Genomic DNA, 17,854 nt, shown 5'->3' on the forward strand with positions numbered 1-17,854 from the left:
GAAGCAAGTCTTCCTCGATTCCGAGGGACTGCCTATGATGATGATTCCAGCACCTCTGCTTCAGTGGCCATCCAACCCGGGGCGGGCCGCCGGGAGCTGGGTTGCTCCAGCACCTGCCTGCTAACTTGTGCTTGGATCTCCGTTCCCTTTAGTTTTGACTGTTGCTTCTCAGCCTACATAGGAAATAGGAGCAGGAGTTGGCCATTCGGGCCCTCAAGTCTGCTCCGCCATTCAATAAGATCATGGCTGATCTGATCATGGACTCAGCTCCACTTCCCTGCCCTCTCCCCATAACCCTTCACTCCCTCATTCAAAAATCTCTCTATCTCCGCCTTAAATATATTCAATGACCCAGCCTCCACAGCTTTCTGGGGCAGAGAATTCCATAGATTTACAACCCTCAGAGAAGAAATTTCTCCTCATCTCAGTTTTAAATGGGCGGCCCCTTATTCTAAGACTATGTCCCCTAGTTTTAGTTTCCCCTATGAGTGGAAATATCCTCCCTGCATCCACCTTGTCAAGCCCCCTCATTATCTTATACGTTTCGATTAAGATCACCTCTCATTCTTCTGAACTCCAATGAGTATAGGCCCAACCTACTCAACGTATCCTCATAAGTCAACCCCCTCATCTCTGGAATCAACCTAGTGAACCTTCTCTGAACTGCCTCCAATGCAAGTATATCCTTCCTTAAATACGGAGACTAAAACTGTACGCAGTACTCCAGGCGTAGCCTCACCAATACCCTGTACAGTTATAGCAGGACTTCTCTGCTTTTATACTCTATCCCCCTTGCAATAAAGGCCAACATTCCATTTGCCTTCCTGATTACTTGCTGTACCTGCATACTAACTTTTTGTGTTTCATGCACAAGTACCCCCCAGCCTCTAGCCGCTTCTGCCTTGGCAAAAAAAGTTTGATAAGGGGTTAAGACTTTGAGGCTCTCCAAAGTCTTTTCGAATTTCTGTCAGCCTATTGCGACACTTCCCCTTTAATGGTCCCCGTTCCTTTTATTTCACACACCCAATCTTCCACTCACGTCTGCAGTTTCCCCCCCGACACCCATCTGAAGCTGTGCGAGTGAATTAACCATGGACAATCGGTTACAATCCACACACATTCTAGAGTACTATGTGCTGTTCTAGTCACCACATTTCAGGAAAGATGTAATTGCACTGGAAAGGGTACAGAGAAGATTTATGAGGATGTTGCCGGGACTGGAGAATTTGAGCGACGAGGAACGATTGGATAGGCTGGGGTTGTTTTCTTTGGAACAGAGGAGGCTGAGAGGAGACCTAATTGAGGTGTATAAAATTATGAGGGGCCTACATAGAGTGGATAGGAAGGACCTGTTTCCCTTAGCAGAGGGGTCAACAACCAGGGGGCATAGATTTAAAGTAATTGGTAGGAGGTTTAGAGGGGATTTGAGGGGAAATTTCTTCACCCAGAGGGTGGTGGGGGTCTGGAACTCACTGCCTGAAAGGGTGGTAGAGGCAGAAACCCTCGTCGCATTTAAAAAGTACTTGGATGTGCACTTGAAGTGCCGTAATCTGCAGGACTACGGACCAAGAGCTGGAAAGTGGGATTAGGCTGGAACGCTCTTTGTCGGCCGGCACAGACAGGATGGGCCGAATGGCCTCCTTCTGTGCTGTAAATTTGTATGATTCTATGATTCATCTGAGGCTGTCTATAACCCAACAGTCAGTCCAGTCTAGACTACACCAACAATGGAAAATCCAGCCTCTAAATTCTCTGCACGACCACCAGCCTCCCAGGATGATACTGTCGTCACATTAAAGCTGTAAATTGCAGGTTACATTTACCTGTCATTTGCAGATCATCAGTTAAACCTCCACAACTATAGATCGACACTCTCATCACTTCACAAACTGTCCAGACATAGTTTTAAAAGCTATTTACATTTTACTGAGATAATGTATTCATGATTCACCCCATCCTGAAGTCGGGGTAAGTGGCCACGATCACTGGTTGGCTGATTCGGATTATTTGAGTCCTGTTTAAGTGCTGAACAGCTCGTTAGAAAATGGATCTGTCCCTTTTTTGTTCTTTAACTCGCACCAAGTCCCGCTCACCCATCACCCCTGTGCTCGCTGACCTACATTGGTTAAGCAACACCTCGTTTACAAATCCCTCCATGGCCTCGCCCCTTCCTATCTCTGTAACACCTCCAGCCCCACAACCCCCCCGAGATGTCTGCGCTCCTCTAATTCTGCCCTCCTAAGCATCCCTGATTATAATCGCTCAACCATTGGTGGCCGTGCCTTCAGCTGCCTGGGCCCCAAGCTCTGGAACTCCCTCCCTAAACCTCTCCGCCTCTCTACCTCTCTCTCCTCCTTTAAGATGCTCTTTAAAACCTACCTCGTCGCCTGCAGTAATTTCTTATTATGTGGCTCAGTGTCAAATTTATTTGTTTTGTCTTATAACACGCCTGTGAAGCACCTTGGGACGTTTTACTACGTTAAAGGTGTTACATAAATACAAGTTGTTGTTGTTGTTTAAATTTTAACAAATTAAAATTGGAATCTTTAGCAAACAGGCAGCAAACCTTAACATAATACAATGCCAGTCTGGGATAAACGATAAACAGATCGGTGCAATTTGCTTACCTGCTCACCGCTGATTTCCGAAATGAGCCCAGTTCTTGGTTAATTTCATTCGACATGGGCTGGGGAGGCTGTGAGGCAATTGTTCCGCTGCAGTCAGATCATACACTGTGGGCTGGAGCGAGGGAGAGAGAGAGAAAAAGACACTTTCAACTCAATTGCACTGATAGAGGAACGCAGTCAAACCCGGAGATAAAAGTTCTCTCTGACTAAAGGCCATCTTATTCGGACTACTCTTGAAGGGAGAATTTGGTACACAATGATATCAGGATCGGAAGCCTATCCTTTTACTGAATACAGTAGCATTGATAGAATTTGACAATAGACATGTCTGATGTCCAGATGCAAATCCGATCAGAGAGTTGCCAGGACTGGAGAATTTTAGTGATGAGGAAAGATTGGATAGGCTGGGATTGTTTTCTTTGGAACAGAGGAGAATGAGGGGAGATTTAATTGAGGTGTATAAAATTATGAGGGGCCTAGAGAGTGGATAGGAAGGACCTGTTTCCCTTAGCAGAGGGGTCAATAACCAGGGGGACATAGATTTTAAGTAATTGGTAGAAGGATTAGAGGGGATTTGAGGAGAACTTTTATCACCCAGAGGGTGGTGGGGGTCTGGAACTCACTGCCTGAAAGGGTGGTAGAGGCAGAAACCCTCATTGCATTTAAAGGGTACCTGGATGTGCACTTGAAGTGCCGTAACCTACAGGGCTACGGACCAAGAGCTGGAAAGTGGGATTAGGCTGGATAGCTCTTTGTCAGCCGGCACGGACACGATGGGCCGAAATGGCCGCCTTCCTTGCTGTAAATTTCTGTGACTCTATGATTAAAACTTGTCCTGTGTCCTGTGCACAAATTAGCTGCCGCGTTTCCCACATTGCAACTGTATTTCAAGAAGTACTTCATTGGCTGTAAAGTGCTTTGGAATATCCAGATAAATAAATGCAGGCCTTCCGAATTATAATAAGCATCTTCCCCAGGCAGCATGGTGAAGTTTGACATTTCAACACAGAAATCACCGAAATCGGAGTACAGAGGGATGCCATTCTGGCCCATCATGCCTGTGTCACGAGTGGCTCCACAGCAGTGCCATTCACTCCAGTCCCAGTTTCCTCTGGAGCCTTTAATATTTTCCTTCAAGTGTTTATCTAACTCCCTTTTAAACATTGTGATTGAATTGGCTTCAATAGCCACTTGTGGTAATGTATTCCATATTCTAATAACCCTTTGCATGAAAAATTCCTTCAAACCTCCCTCTTTATGCCTCTAGCAGCAATGCTGAGTTCATGCTCCCTTGTTTCCAATTCACTGACCAGCAAAAATAATCTTTCCCTCTTTTGAACCCATACCTAATTTTGAATACTTCTGATTAGCTCTCCCATTAGCCCGTTCGAGCTGAACGCAGCCCTGGTTTGTCAAGTCTCTACCCATAACTATATCCTCATGGGATCATCCCAATATGTGGGAGACAGCGGTTGAACCTCATGTCCTCGCAGTCAGTGACCAGCCTGGGACCGTCACAGACTCCAAACCCCCTCCCCAACGTTAGAGGAAGGATTTTATTGCCTTTTAAAATGCCGAGGAACGCCAAGCGTGCGGGAAGATTTCCTTGTATGTGGCAAATGCATAAATATATTCCTTTCAAATGGTTTATAATTACACTACGATATGGCATACAGAGAAAATGTTTCCCCATTGTCCCACATCTTTCAGAACATCAGGACATCAAAGACCAGAGCACACAAAACAGTAACATACTGAGTACAGGCAGAAAAAAAATCAAAACCCAACATTGTGCAAAAAATGTCTATATACACACGTGACTCTTCAGCGCATTAAAGGGCCACTGTGGTTTTTAATTATTTCCAGAAACAAGCTGCTTTAAAAAAAACACACAAAATAGCATGTCCCTTTAAATAAGAACCAGGAGAAAGTTTGCCAACGTTCTGATTCTTTGCTGGATCATGGAGGTCTCCCTCCCCAAACTCGGCGAGCAGTTGAGTGAGAGCAGAACTGATTTTCCCGTCACAATGCTGCTTCTCGCTCCACCAGTGGCTGGCGTGCTAGCTGTAAGGGGAGAGGGAGACAATGGTGGTCCGTTTTATTCCCCGCTCCGAGAGCAGTGGTGATCGGAGACCACCGACCCCAACCATCAACCAAAGAGGGGGGACGGGGGACCTGAGGGAAATTAAAAGCAGGCTTGTGAAACACAGACAAATCACTCCTCTGGTTCTTCCAGCAACTCTTTGGATGAAACGTTAAACCGAGGCCCCGTCTGCTCTCTCAGGTGGACGTAAAAGATCCCATGGCACTATTTCGAAGAAGAGCAGGGGAATTATCCCCGGTGTCCCAGGCCAATATTTATCCCTCAATCAACATTAAAAAAAAAAGATTATCTGGTCATTATCACATTGCTGTTTGTGGGAGCTTGCTGTGCGCAAATTGGCTGCAACGTTTCCCACATTACAACAGTGACTACACTCCAAAAATTGCTTTGAGACATCCGGTGGTCATGAAAGGCGCTATATAAATGCAAGTCTTTCTTCTCGACAAGAACTTACTCAGTGTCTCCCAACACTCTTGAAGGAGTTGGAAGAAGCAGTTAAGAGTGGAGGCTCCAACCAATTATCTGGATGACAACTAACATAAAATAGTGACTTGGAGAAAATTTGCAAAACCATTATTTTTCCAGTCTATTCAATAGGGATTCGTTGCAAAGGGGGGAAAAAAAATCTGAATTGCTATAGGACATTTAAGCAGGCAGGTGCCTTCGAATAATTTGGAAAAGATTTGAAAATTACAGATCTTTATCAGCCATTCCCCCCCCCCCCACCTTAAATTTGTTAAGAATTTGCTGTGTGTCTGCACAGAAGTATGCACTAGAATTTGTTTAATTTCTATCCTTGGTTACATTTTTCTGCTCCTGTTTCTTGTTGCGATGTTGTTGGTTGCTGACAAGCCAGCACATATTCTCAGTGACTCGCACTGGTTATAGACCAGTGCCATCAGATACTGACAGCAAGCTGACCTCCAGTCCCCAGAACTGTTACAGATCGCTGCTTAATGTTTATCCTTAAAAAGAAACATTGAAATAAAACAAAAAAAATCATTCGGGGGGGGTTAAAAACAAAAGTGCTGTTTGCTCTGCTAAAATAAAAATGAAATGGTTTTCCAATCCCCCTGGCTCCCTGGACCCTTTTATTGTGTGCTGCAGAATTAGCTGATTTTCTATTAGAGTGATAGAAAGTTGGCTAATTTTATTTCTGTATAGGGCGGGCGAAAAAGAACGAGGAGAAAAGAGGCTTATCTGTGCTAATATCACTGTACGGTACAAGCTGTCTGGAGTCCTGTCAGATGCGTTTTACAGAGAGCTCAGGCACGAAAAAAAACGCCACACACGAGGCTGTCAGGCAAATTAGATCTGAAAGCTGACAATTTCTGACCATATTTCCTTGATTATTTCTAACAAATGCGCACTTGCCAGTGTAAGGAGATTAAAGTGACTCTAGTGTCCCAAGTGGAGGGCACAGGATTTAGGTCACCCCCACAGCCCCCACTCCCAAACTCTGCAGCCCTATCACTATCCAATCCAATAAAGATATCCACCCCCTCCCTCCCTCTCCTCTCTCCTTCCTTTGGCTTTAATTAATTTTACAGCGAGCTCGCTTAATTACTTTCAATCAAAATCCGCTCTCCATCACAGAATTAGAAATGGTTCAACTCCATTAGTCTAAATTCTTCATTTACATATACAAAGACTGTCAGTTCCGCACTTGCAGGAGATGAGATGGTTTATTTTTTTCCTCGCTAGTTTTTTCTCTCTCTCCCTGAGATTATCAGGACATTTTTTTTAAGCCGTGTGTGTGTTCTGTGCAAGAACCCCATGGACAGAGTGACTGAAATGAATTTAGCCTGGATTTAATTTTGCTTGTTAAAAATAAAGTGTCATATCAGCAGCAGTAAATCCGGCTCATTCACCCCAAATAAGTTCAGCAGATAATGTGCAAAATAGCCATGTGTTACAGCCCTGCCCTTCAAAAGCACTTTCTGCATTCCTCCCCTCCCCTTTACAAAATAAACCCCATTTCTGATATTCGCCCCCCGCTGGTTGTGATGTTGAACCCCAGCAGAAACGCGTGGAACTTGGCTGCAACTTGACAGGTTGGGTGGATTTAAAGGGGCACCCACCCTATTTAAAGCATGTGTTGCGTGGTGTGTCTGAGCTCGCCACTGTAACTGCTTTCCTTCTCGGGGAGCCTGCACCAGCCCACTTTTTATTAACACCGTTTGGCCAGTGTCACCTTGGAAAATGTAACAGATATGGCAAATGTGCCCAGGGTTAAACTTCTCCCAGTCGAATTTCCCTCCCCAATTTCCTTTGCGGGACGTTTACAACTTGCATTTCTATCGCAACTTTAACATGGAAGAGATTTCCCAAGCATGTAAGGAGAGAGATGGACGAATTATTTAGGCAGTGCCTTCACAACCGGCTCCTGTGCCCTTCCACTGATGTGACCACAGATCCAGGTCAGGTTGGGCTTCTGTGGATGAAGTGTGAAAATCTTAATGTGGTCATTTGATGTCAGAAGAAGAGTGAAGCCTGTTGAATAACCTTCTCTACCCGTTGTATTTAATGAGGCATATTGTACACAGATCACCCTTTACTGTTAAAACAGACATTAACTGCGGTAGCCCGCCAACAGCGACTGCAAAATCCCATATTTTTATGTGACCCTTCTTACATAGGATTACACACGTTATACAGCACAGAAACAGGCCATTCGGCCCAACCAGTCCATGCCGGCGTTTATGCTCCACTCGAGCCTCCTCCCGTCTTTCCTCATCTAACTCAATCAGCATAACCCTCCATTCCCTTCTCCCTCATATATTTGTCCAGCCTCAACTTAAATGCATCGATACTATTCACCTCAACCTCTCCCTGTGGCAACGTGTTCCACATTTTCACCACCCTCTGGGTAAAGAGGCTTCTCCTGAATTCCCTTCTGATTTCTTGGTAACTATCTTATATTAATAGGCTCTCATTTTGCTCTTCCCCACAAGTGGAAACACTTTCTCTGTGTCTTCTCCATCAAAACTTTTCATCATTTTAAAGAGTTAGAGAATATCAGCCTAGTACCTGGCTTAGGGATTGGCTATCCCACCTCAGAGCCACAGGGTGAAGGGGTCAAACCCTATTCCAGACAGCCCCGACGAGTGGGGACTAGATAAAGGGTCGTTAAATCCTGGGTTGATATCCAGCGGAATACCCCCAACTGGGCAAAGTGAGCACTGGCTCAGGGATAGTAATCCTGCCTCGGAGACAGAAGGGTTGGGTTCGCGTCAGAATCATAAGAACATAAGAAATAGGAGCGGGAGTAGGCCATACGGCCCCTCGAGCCTGCTCTGCCATTTAATACGATCTTGGCTGATCCAATCATGGACTCAGGTCCACTTCCCTGCCTGCTCCCCATAACCCCTTAATCCCTTATAGAAACTGTCTATCTTTATCTTAAATTTATTCAATGACCCAGCTTCCACAGCTCTCTGAGGCAGCGAAATCCACCGAATTACAACCCTCTGAGAGAAGAAATTCCTCCTCATCTCAGTTTTAAATGGGCGGCCCCTTATTCTAAGTTTATGTCCCCTAGTTCTAGTCTCCCCTATCAGTGGAAACATCCTCTCTGCATCCACCCTGTTAAGCCTCCTCATAATCTTATACGTTGCGATAAGATCACCTCTCATTCTTCTGAATTCCAATGAGTAGAGGCCCAACCTCCTCAACCGTTCCTCATAAGTCAACCCCCTCATCTCCGGAATCAACCTAATGAACCTTCTCTGAACTGCCTCCAAAACAAGTATATCCTTTCGTAAATATGGAAACTAAAACTGTACGCAGTATTCCTCACTTGGTGTGGCCTCACCAATACCCTGTATGACTGCAGCAAGACTTCCCTGCTTTTATACTCCATCCCCTTTGCAGTAAAGACCAAGATTCCATTGGCCTTCCTGATCACTTGCTGTACCTGTATACTAAACTTTTGTGTTTCATGCACAAGTACCCCCAGGTCCCACTGTACTGCAGCACTTTGCAATTTTTCTCCATTTAAATAATAACTTGCTCTTTGATTTTTTTCTGCCAAAGTGCATGAATCCAGACAGTACTGGCGAATGAAGGCCAGTTCTGAATTTTGGGTGGACGCCTGCGTGGGCATTAGCCTTAGTTACAGACCACCAATGAGATAGATGGCACTCTACAGATAAAACCATGAGGACGTCAATGGAAAGCCACCTCAGCTACTCTAGTAACTGGACCAAGAAACTCCTGTGAGGCTTGAGTTAGGACCTTTCCAGGGGCAGAACACAATGGATGAACAGACCTGGTCTATTATTTAACACAGGATGGAAGAAGCAGCTCTTCATTACCAATAATTGCCAAGGTTTTTTCACTGAAATCTCGATGCTGAATACCTTTATTTAAAATGTTCTAACCCATGTGTAATGTATTGGTTCTTTGCTTAAGAATTCATAGCAACACATTGCTATCAATGACTAATTGGTTTATTAGCAAAGGTTTAACAATCACACTACACATTACCAGTTCATCCACCAGGCTCACAACCACCTGCCTCATCGTAGATTCCCCGAACCCAACTGGCTGGGGTTTTGTTGAGCCTTGTGACCATCACGTGACTGGCTAAGCCACTCACAACTCTACAGCTCTCCAAACCTGTGAGCATACATTACACCATGCACCATTTTGTGCTGAGAGTGTAGCCAGAGTACTTATTCCCAGTGATTCTTGCTCCACCCTGAAAAGTGACCCTATCTCCTCTCCATTTGTTACCCCATAGCATGTGGCTGGTCACAGGAGAGAGCCTGTGTTCTACTACACTGACATAACTCAATGGCCCCAAGTTTCCACATGATTTGCTCCTGATTATTAGGAGCAACTGGTGTAGAACGGAGTATCTTAGAAATCGGAATTCTCCACATTTAGTTTGCTCCAGTTCTAGTCAGTTAGAACAGTTTCACTTTGGAACAGAATTTTTTTTTCAAAAGGGGGCGTGTCCAGCCACTTACGCCTGATTTCAAAGTTTCGTGAGTGAAAACTTACTCCAAACTAACTTAGAATGGAGTAATTGAAGATTTTTGTACGCTCGAATAAACCTTGTCTACACTTTAGAACATCAGGCGTAGGTTACAAATTAGGCATAGGGAACGAGGTTGGGGGGGGAGGGGGGGGGGAGGGAAGTCATTAAATTCTACAATCAATCCTTAGTTATACTTATACAAATATTATACAAATAAATCCAACCTGAATAAAAATTTATAAGCAAAGAAAAGATTAAATAAACCATGTTCCTACCTGTGTGAAAGTGCTTCAGGCAGGCCTTTCATGTTGGAGACAGGCAGGGGTGTGGCGCAGTGTCTCGACGGCAGCGGCAGCAAGCTTCGAGCTGAGCTGCAGTGCTTGAGGCAGGCCTTCATTCTCTTCGTGGCTGGCCGCGAAGAAGCAGCACCGGACGGACCCGAGGCCATTCGGCCATGAGATAGCAGCGGCGTCAGTGGCTGGCCGGCAGCCGAAGAATCAACGCAGGACACACGCAGCTCATTAAGGTTCTTGAGGCCATTCGGCCACGCTTTAGGGGCGGCGTCAGTGGCTGGCCGGCAGCCAAAGAATCAGCAGCGGACGGACGTGAGGCCATTCGGCCATGAGATAGCAGCGGCGTCAGTGGCTGGCCGGCAGCCAAAGAATCAGCAGCGGACGGACGTGAGGCCATTCGGCCATAGGATATCAGCGGCGTCAGTGGCTGGCCGGCAGCCGAAGATACAGCAGCAGCCTTCGAGCTGTGAGAGGGACTGAGGCCATTTGGACAGGGAGAGGCAGCCACATTGACAGTTTTATATTTAAATTTGCAGAATGGGTGCTGCATTGTCAACACCACGTATTATTGCAAAGTTGAATTGGCACTCTTATTTCTCCAAACACACAGTCCTTAATTTGCATGCACCAATGCAGCACTGGTTCTGCAAGTTTAGCAGTGAAAAGCTGAACTCACTGATTTCAGCAGGTGATTTATTCAGCAGTGCTGCTAAAAGCACTCCCTCACACACAGAAATATCAAAAAAAATTAAATTACAAGCCTTTGCAGGGGTCCAAGAAACAAATCTTCACTTTTTCTGCAGTATTTTTAAAAATGGCCGAGTGCCAATGTTTGTGTGAGACTGCGCGTGCGCGCATGCTCCAACGCGCACGCGCAGGGTTGCCGGCACCACGAAGGCTAATTTAAATTGTACCCGCCCCCTGCTACTTAGAAAATCGGCGCGAGTGTTAGGCTCCGCCCCCTGCTGCGAAGAGTCCGCCGCGCTCCAAGGAGCTCGAGAATATCGGACTTTTTTTTAGGCGCGAGAAACAGGCTCCCAGCTCGGAAGTGCGCCGTTTTCGCCGCGGCACGAAACTTGGGGCCATTGTCCCTCCAACGCAACACCCATCTAACGCAAAGAATCTCAATGGTAATGACTGGACAATACACCTGAAAGAGTACTTCTTTAAACCGGATTCTTCCCGAGATCAATGGGCTCAACTGGCATTTAAACCCACCGAGTCTAACTAGACCAGTATCTGGAGTGTGCATCCAGGCCTGCTGCTGTTGCAGTGCGAGGTTCCATCTCAAGGGAGACAGAATACCAGGCCGATCCTGGGGAAATGCAACTCCCATCAATCAGAAAGTGGTCATTGCAAATGGAAGCATATGTGCTCGAGCATTCACTGGATGGATCTCATTAGCTAGTTCAGAAAGCAGCCAAGTTGCTCAAACTGAACAGCCTGCATACAACTTAAGCTGTGGAAAAGCTATTCTTCCGTTCGACGTCAGTAGCAATTAACATCACTAAAATCAGATTATCTGGTCATTATCACATTGCTGTTTGTGGGAGCTTGCTGTGCGCAAATTGGTTGCCGCATTTCCTACATTACAACAGTGACTACCCTTCAAGAAAATTGGCTGTAAAGCGTTTTGGGACGTTTAATGGTCGTGAAAGGTGCTATATAAATGCAAGTCTTTCTTTTCTTTTAGCACATTTAGTAAATACTGTGCGGCGTTTGAAGAATGAGGTAGACATCTATGGGCAGAATAATTGTCTCCAATTTTATGCCTAGAACGTCTAATTGGCTGCCAGTTCCCCGGTGTAGAATCCCAGGTTTACAAGTGTGGAGCAGTCTAGGCACAGCGACAAAGTTTGAAGGTCACCCTGCCTCACCCTCCTGACTGAAAAAGAGAGTGACTGTGGGAATTTTGAGGCATAGAAAACAAAATGTTAAAATGGACGGGGGGCCGAGGGGGGGAAAGGGGCAGAGGAAGTCATTTTTTTTAAAACACAGAAGTCTCTTCAACTTTTGAAATGTCATAAAAAAATGAGTGTTTTAGTGTCATGGACAATGTCCAGGGACTTCAATCACTTTTATCGCTGACGGAATAAAAGAAAACAGAGGATTATCTGCTGGTTATCATAAATTGTTCAGAACAAATCTGGGCACAGTCAGTTCCTTTAAAGTCAATAACTTATTTGCCTCTACACCTTTCTATTTTAGCAGGAAGCCGCTTGTAAAAGCACTCGGTTTACAGGAATGACTACAATGGGCGAGAGCAAACGGTCCTTTTTATCAGTTTCTACTGAACTTCAACAGAAACTCAGCCACTGCCTCAGTATTCAACCATTTTGTACATATTTGGCCGAAAAGAAATCCTGACAGATGAGAGAGGGGAAAACTGACAAGAGACAAATCATTTACATCTCATTAAACAAGAAAGCAAACTTGCTTTTCCCAGAGCGAATCAAACCCACCCATTCACTGCAGTGAAAGTACGATGGCATCAAACCCTCCGGCTGGTTATATTCAGACATGACAAGAGGGAGAGAGAGAGACAGTGACATTTTAACACTGAAATCCAGGCCAGATTGATACTGTTAATTATACTGGTATTACCATGTATCAGGCCCAACTCTGATACTGTCGCCACTTAGCAGAGTTCTCAGAGTCCAAATTCCTTCTTTTGGAACTCTAGACTTCCAAATTTTACATTTTTATCAGGATTAAAATCTGTACTATTACAGGACGGATGTAAGACATGGTATGGCTGCTTACACATGCTGTGCAGTTTCCAGCTGTTAGATTTGGGACTGAACAGGCAGTAGGCCGCACTTCGGGGTTCTGAGGCGGGACATTTTCAGTTGATGCTGCCTCTTGTTTTTCTACCGACTCACTCTGAGGCAAGAGAGTCGGACAACAGGTGACATTGAATATATGACACTGCGTCACTGAATATATTCAAGGCAAAGATGGACAGATTCTGGACTACAGGGGAGGCAAGGGTTATGGGGAGCGGGCAGGGAAGTGGAGCTGAGCCCAAGATCAGATCAGCCATGATCTTATTAAACGGAGGATCAGGCTCGAGGGGCCGACTTCTGCTCCTATTTCTTATGTTCTTACATCCGGGCACCAGGGCAATGGAGATCTGTGAATCAGACTAGATGGTCCTCCCCCTGTGAATCAGACTAGGTGGGCCCCACCCACTCCCCCCTATCCCCCTCACCATTGGTAATTGCCAAATCTCTATGCTGCCTGGCGCTACGACTGTCCAGTCCCACATGTGGAGAGTTCTGTAACATGCACGTTGGTAACACAAAGTGCCTCGTACTGCGAGAGGAAAACACAGAAACACTGCGTTTGACCTTGAGCAACCAGCAGCTTGGGGCAATTTTAACCCAACCCGCCTTTCAGGAATCCGGCGGGATTGGCGGCAGCGCAGTGTCAGCCGTGGCTCAGTGGGCAGCACTCTCGCCTCTGAGTCAGAAGGTCGTGGGTTCAAGTCCCACTCCAGAGATTTGAGCACAAAAACCAAGGCAGGCACTCCAGTGCAGTGCTGAGGGAGCGCTGCACTATTGGAGATGCCGTCTTTCAGAAGGGATGTTAAACCGAGGCCCCGTTTGCTCTCGGGTGGACGTAAAAGATCCTGTGGCACTATTTCGAAGAAGAGCAGGGGAGTTATCCCCGTTGTCCTGGGGCCAATATTTATCCCTCAATCAACATAACAAAAACAGATTATCTGGCCATTATCACATTGCTGTTTGTGGGAGCTTGCTGTGCGCATACTGGCTGGCGCGTTTTCCATATTACAACAGTGACTACACTCCAAAAGTACTTAATTGGCTGTAAAGCGCTCTGGGACGTCCAGTGGTCGTGAAAGGCGCTATATAAATGCAAGTTTTTTTTCTTTCTTTTGCACTTGTCCAACTTCACTCCCCATTGAAGACAATGGAAAAATATCGGGCGGGCAGAAAAATGGCATTCCATCGGACCTCGTTGGGTTTTCCGAAGGGGTTAAAAAATACCCCCAAGGTTTCAGAAAATTCTGCCGCTCGCTGGCTTGCACTTCCATTTGAGGCTGGAGGCAGGATTGTGAGGTCGGGATGCAGGGGCGACCAGCCTTCAGGGACAGGGAGGGGCGAGCTTAGTAAGGGGGGGGGAATATCAAGTGGAGGCATAAGATGTGGGTCAACGATTCTGGGATCGGGTAAGGGAGCCAGAGCGCTTGCTTTGGGAATCTTGTGTCAGGCATGCGAGCAACATGGCCCGACCAAAGGAGCTGGTCGAGTGTGGTCTGTGCTTCGATGCTGGGGGTGTTGGCCTGATCGAGGACGCTGACATTGGTGTGTCTGTCCCCCCATGGGATTTGCAGGATCTTGCGGAGACTCGGAACTCCTGCATGGCAAGCGAGCCCCAGGTGGACAGAGGAAACGTTTCAAGGACACCCTCAAAACCTCCTTGATAAAGTGCAACATCCCCACCGACACCTGGGAGTCCCTGGCCAAAGACCGCCCTAAGTGGAGGAAGTGCATCCGGGAGGGCGCTGAGCACCTCGAGTCTCGTTGCCGAGAGCATGCAGAAAACAAGCGCAGGCGGCGGAAGGAGCGTGCGGCAAACCAGACTCCCCACCCACCCTTTCCTCCAACCACTGACTGTCCCACCTGTGACAGAGACTGTAATTCCTGTATTGGACTGTTCAGTCACCTGAGAACTCACTTTTAGAGTGGAAGCAAGTTTTCCTCGATTTCGAGGGACTGCCTATGATGATATGATGATGAAGGGAGCCAGTTTCAGCTACGTAAGCACTGAGTGTGGAGGGGGGAGGGTGGGGTGGGGAGGGGAGCGCGAGAGCACGACAATGTCAACTCTCCTGCGAATCGAGCCACAGGGATGCCCAATCTCAAAGGGGCCGTGAATGGCCTTGCCTTGCGTTGACTTCAACAGGGCTCCTGTTGAAAGAAAAAGAGTTTCCGCCCTGGCTCACTGCCCCGGTTTGGAAGACGCTGCTGACTGCAAGACTGCAGTGTGTTTCTCATCAAACATGATTAAAAAAAAAATTACACGGTACAGAATTGTGTCATCTTGGAAATAGTGGAGGAGGGTGCAAACAAACATGCCTTCATTCAGAGCATTAGGCACACTGAAGGCAGTCTGTCAATAAAATTTTAAAAATCCAGCTCCTTGCCGTTATTAATTGCTGACTTCAGAGAGGTTCTTTTAGTACTCGGAGGGCTAAATACATAAAAGAGGCAGAATTGCCCAAGATAGGGAGGTAGGCAGGAAACGATAATGGATGTTCAAGCACTTTAACCCTCTGAGTAATGAAAGCATTCCAGAACTAAGCTGCTAAATATGACAAGGTTAGCACTTTTAGGTTTATTGATAGGGCACCATTAATAAAACAAGGCTCTGGAGTGTTGCTGTGAATATTTGCTTCCTCCTTCATAATATTCATGATGATGATGTTACACAGGATAAATTTCTACATTACAGAGGGCTTGGATGCAAACAGCAATATAGAATCTATACCCAAAGGGTTAAAAGATTTATTAAGGATCACTTTTCAAATATTACTTTTCCATTTCTGGGCTTATGAGTTTCCAAGTGGCACGACAATTAGAACTTTTAAAACACACTCCCTCGTTAGTTGTGCACTACCTACCCAATGCAGTCACGAGGCAAGAAGGAAACCGGGGGGTTTGAACCCTGGAATTTACCCCCAGGTCAGATTGGAATGGCACTGTTCACTGAAAGAGTAAATATCCTGCTCCTTGTGGTGTCCGTATCGCCAATAGCCCAAGGTGTTTCCAATAATGACAGCGTTTGAACAAAGTCACCTGCTGTATTAGTGCCTGGCTGGCCACACATAGACACTGACCCAACCATGGAATCCTAGCAATTGTTGTCTATTTTCTTGCTTGTTTAAGCTGGCATCGGTTTGCTCGGAAAGAGCTTCAGTTCAAGACACCCTGTGCTATCAGTACAAGCAGGTTTGCTATGACTCAACAATAAACTGGAACCGTTTACTGTTAAGAACGTGGCTTTCAGTTTCAGTATTTGACTCATGGTTTTTTCTCTAATGTTATGGCCTCTGCTGCTCAATTGGCTGGATGGGCACATTGGCTATGGGCCCAGAGCCACCTCCACAGATTCAACACTTCAAGGGGTATAAGAGTAAGGAAGTCTTGCTACAATTGTACAGGGCCTTGGTAAGACCACACCTGGAGTACTGTGCACAGTTTTGGTCTCCTTATCTAAGGAAGGATATACTTGCCTTGGACAGGATACAACAGAGGTTCACTAGATTGATTCCTGGGATGAGACGCCTGTCTTATGATGAGAGATTGTGTAGAATGGGCCTATAGTCTCTGGAATTTAGAAGAATGAGAGGTGATCTCACTGAAACATACAAGATTCTGAGGGAGACTGACAGGGTAGATGCTGAGAGGTTGTTTCCCCTGGCTGGAGCGTTTAGAACCAGGGGTTACAGTCTCAGGATAAGGGTCAGCCATGCCTTAAGCTGCCTGGGCCCCAAGCTCTGGAACTCCCTCCCTAAACCTCTCTGCCTCTCTTTCCTCCTTTAAGACGCTCCTTAAAACCTAACTCTTCGACCAAGCTTTTGGTCATCTGTCGTAATTTCTTCTTATGTGGCTCAGTGTCAAATTTATTGTTTTGTCTTATAACACTCCTGTGAAGCTCCTTGGAACATTAAAGGCGCTATATAAATACAAGTTGTTGTTGTTGGCATGATTGTCTGCGATTTTAATGCCGGGGTTAACCCCGTTTTACAATAAGGGAGACAAGGCCGCCACTAACCTTGCGAGTGGAGGAATATTGTGCATCGTTACCAGCGGTAATTTCCAGGCTGTGGGCCCCTGGGGGTCACAGCATCAAGTATACTCTGAAACGACCAAGGCTATAATATTTTCATTGTCTTCTTGCATCCTACCCACTGCCATTTACTAGACGACACTCAAGTGTTTACCCCCTCTCCCGCAATCCCGCCATTTGCAGTATTTTGTCTCGTCTCCACAGCCATGACAACTTGGTTTGGGATTTTTATTACTTTGTTAAACGATTTCCTTGATCTCGTCCCGTGGCGTTAAGATGAATGAGAGCTGACTTGGTGCCAGAGGGGTTCCTCGTGGTGACACTGGGCATCTGTCTTTGCCGAAGTCAATGTGCAAGGGAGCCATGCTAGCAAGGTGAACACAACTGTAATATATTTGCTTCATGAGTTCTTTGCTTAAGAATTCATGGCAGCACATTGTCATTAAGAACTAGTTGGTTTATTAGCAAAAGGTTTAACAATCACACTGCACATTACCAGTTCATCCACCAGGCTTACAACCACCTGCCTCATCGTGGATCCCCCGAACCAAACTGGCTGGGGTTTTATTGAGTCTTGTGAACATCATGTGACTGGCTAAGCCACTCACAATGCAACAGCTATCGTCATCATCGGTGGTCCCTCGAACGAGGATAACTTGCTTCCACGAGTTCACAGGTGTTTCAATGAAGGACCCGATGTTCCAGTCCTGAACTCCAATTGAGGGGGTGGAAGATGCCCTGTGGGTGGATTTTTTTAACATGTGGTGACCGTTGCACACCAGCCACCACACGGGCTTGACCGAACTAGGTCTTTATCCAGTGACAAGGGTTAACCAGGACGACCGGAGACCTGCTCTACAGCACAGACCTAGTGCACAGATATATCGCAGCGTGGGCTGGCTCGTGCTGCCCCTGCAGCTCTTCTGGGCCCCGTACTTTCATTTGCCGCACCTCCGCCACAATCTCTCGCCGCTCCTCCACCACATTCACCGCACCTCCACCGCGATCTCTTGCGGTGCGGTGATTGTTT

At 46.3% G+C, this 17,854-nt stretch overlaps 1 protein-coding gene across 4 annotated transcripts in view; it reads right to left on the reverse strand.

The window, feature by feature from the left end:
• casz1 (castor zinc finger 1) overlaps positions 1-17,854 on the reverse strand; it is a 520,923-nt gene that overhangs the window by 201,869 nt on the left and 301,200 nt on the right. For all 4 annotated transcript variants that reach the window (XM_070860582.1, XM_070860578.1, XM_070860581.1 and 1 more), the window contains one exon: positions 2,628-2,739. The gene's annotated coding sequence lies outside the window, so the exon portion shown is untranslated. The remainder of the gene's footprint in view (positions 1-2,627; positions 2,740-17,854) is intronic.

This window comes from Pristiophorus japonicus, chromosome 18, assembly GCF_044704955.1.
Source record: "Pristiophorus japonicus isolate sPriJap1 chromosome 18, sPriJap1.hap1, whole genome shotgun sequence".
NCBI lineage: Eukaryota > Metazoa > Chordata > Chondrichthyes > Pristiophoridae > Pristiophorus > Pristiophorus japonicus.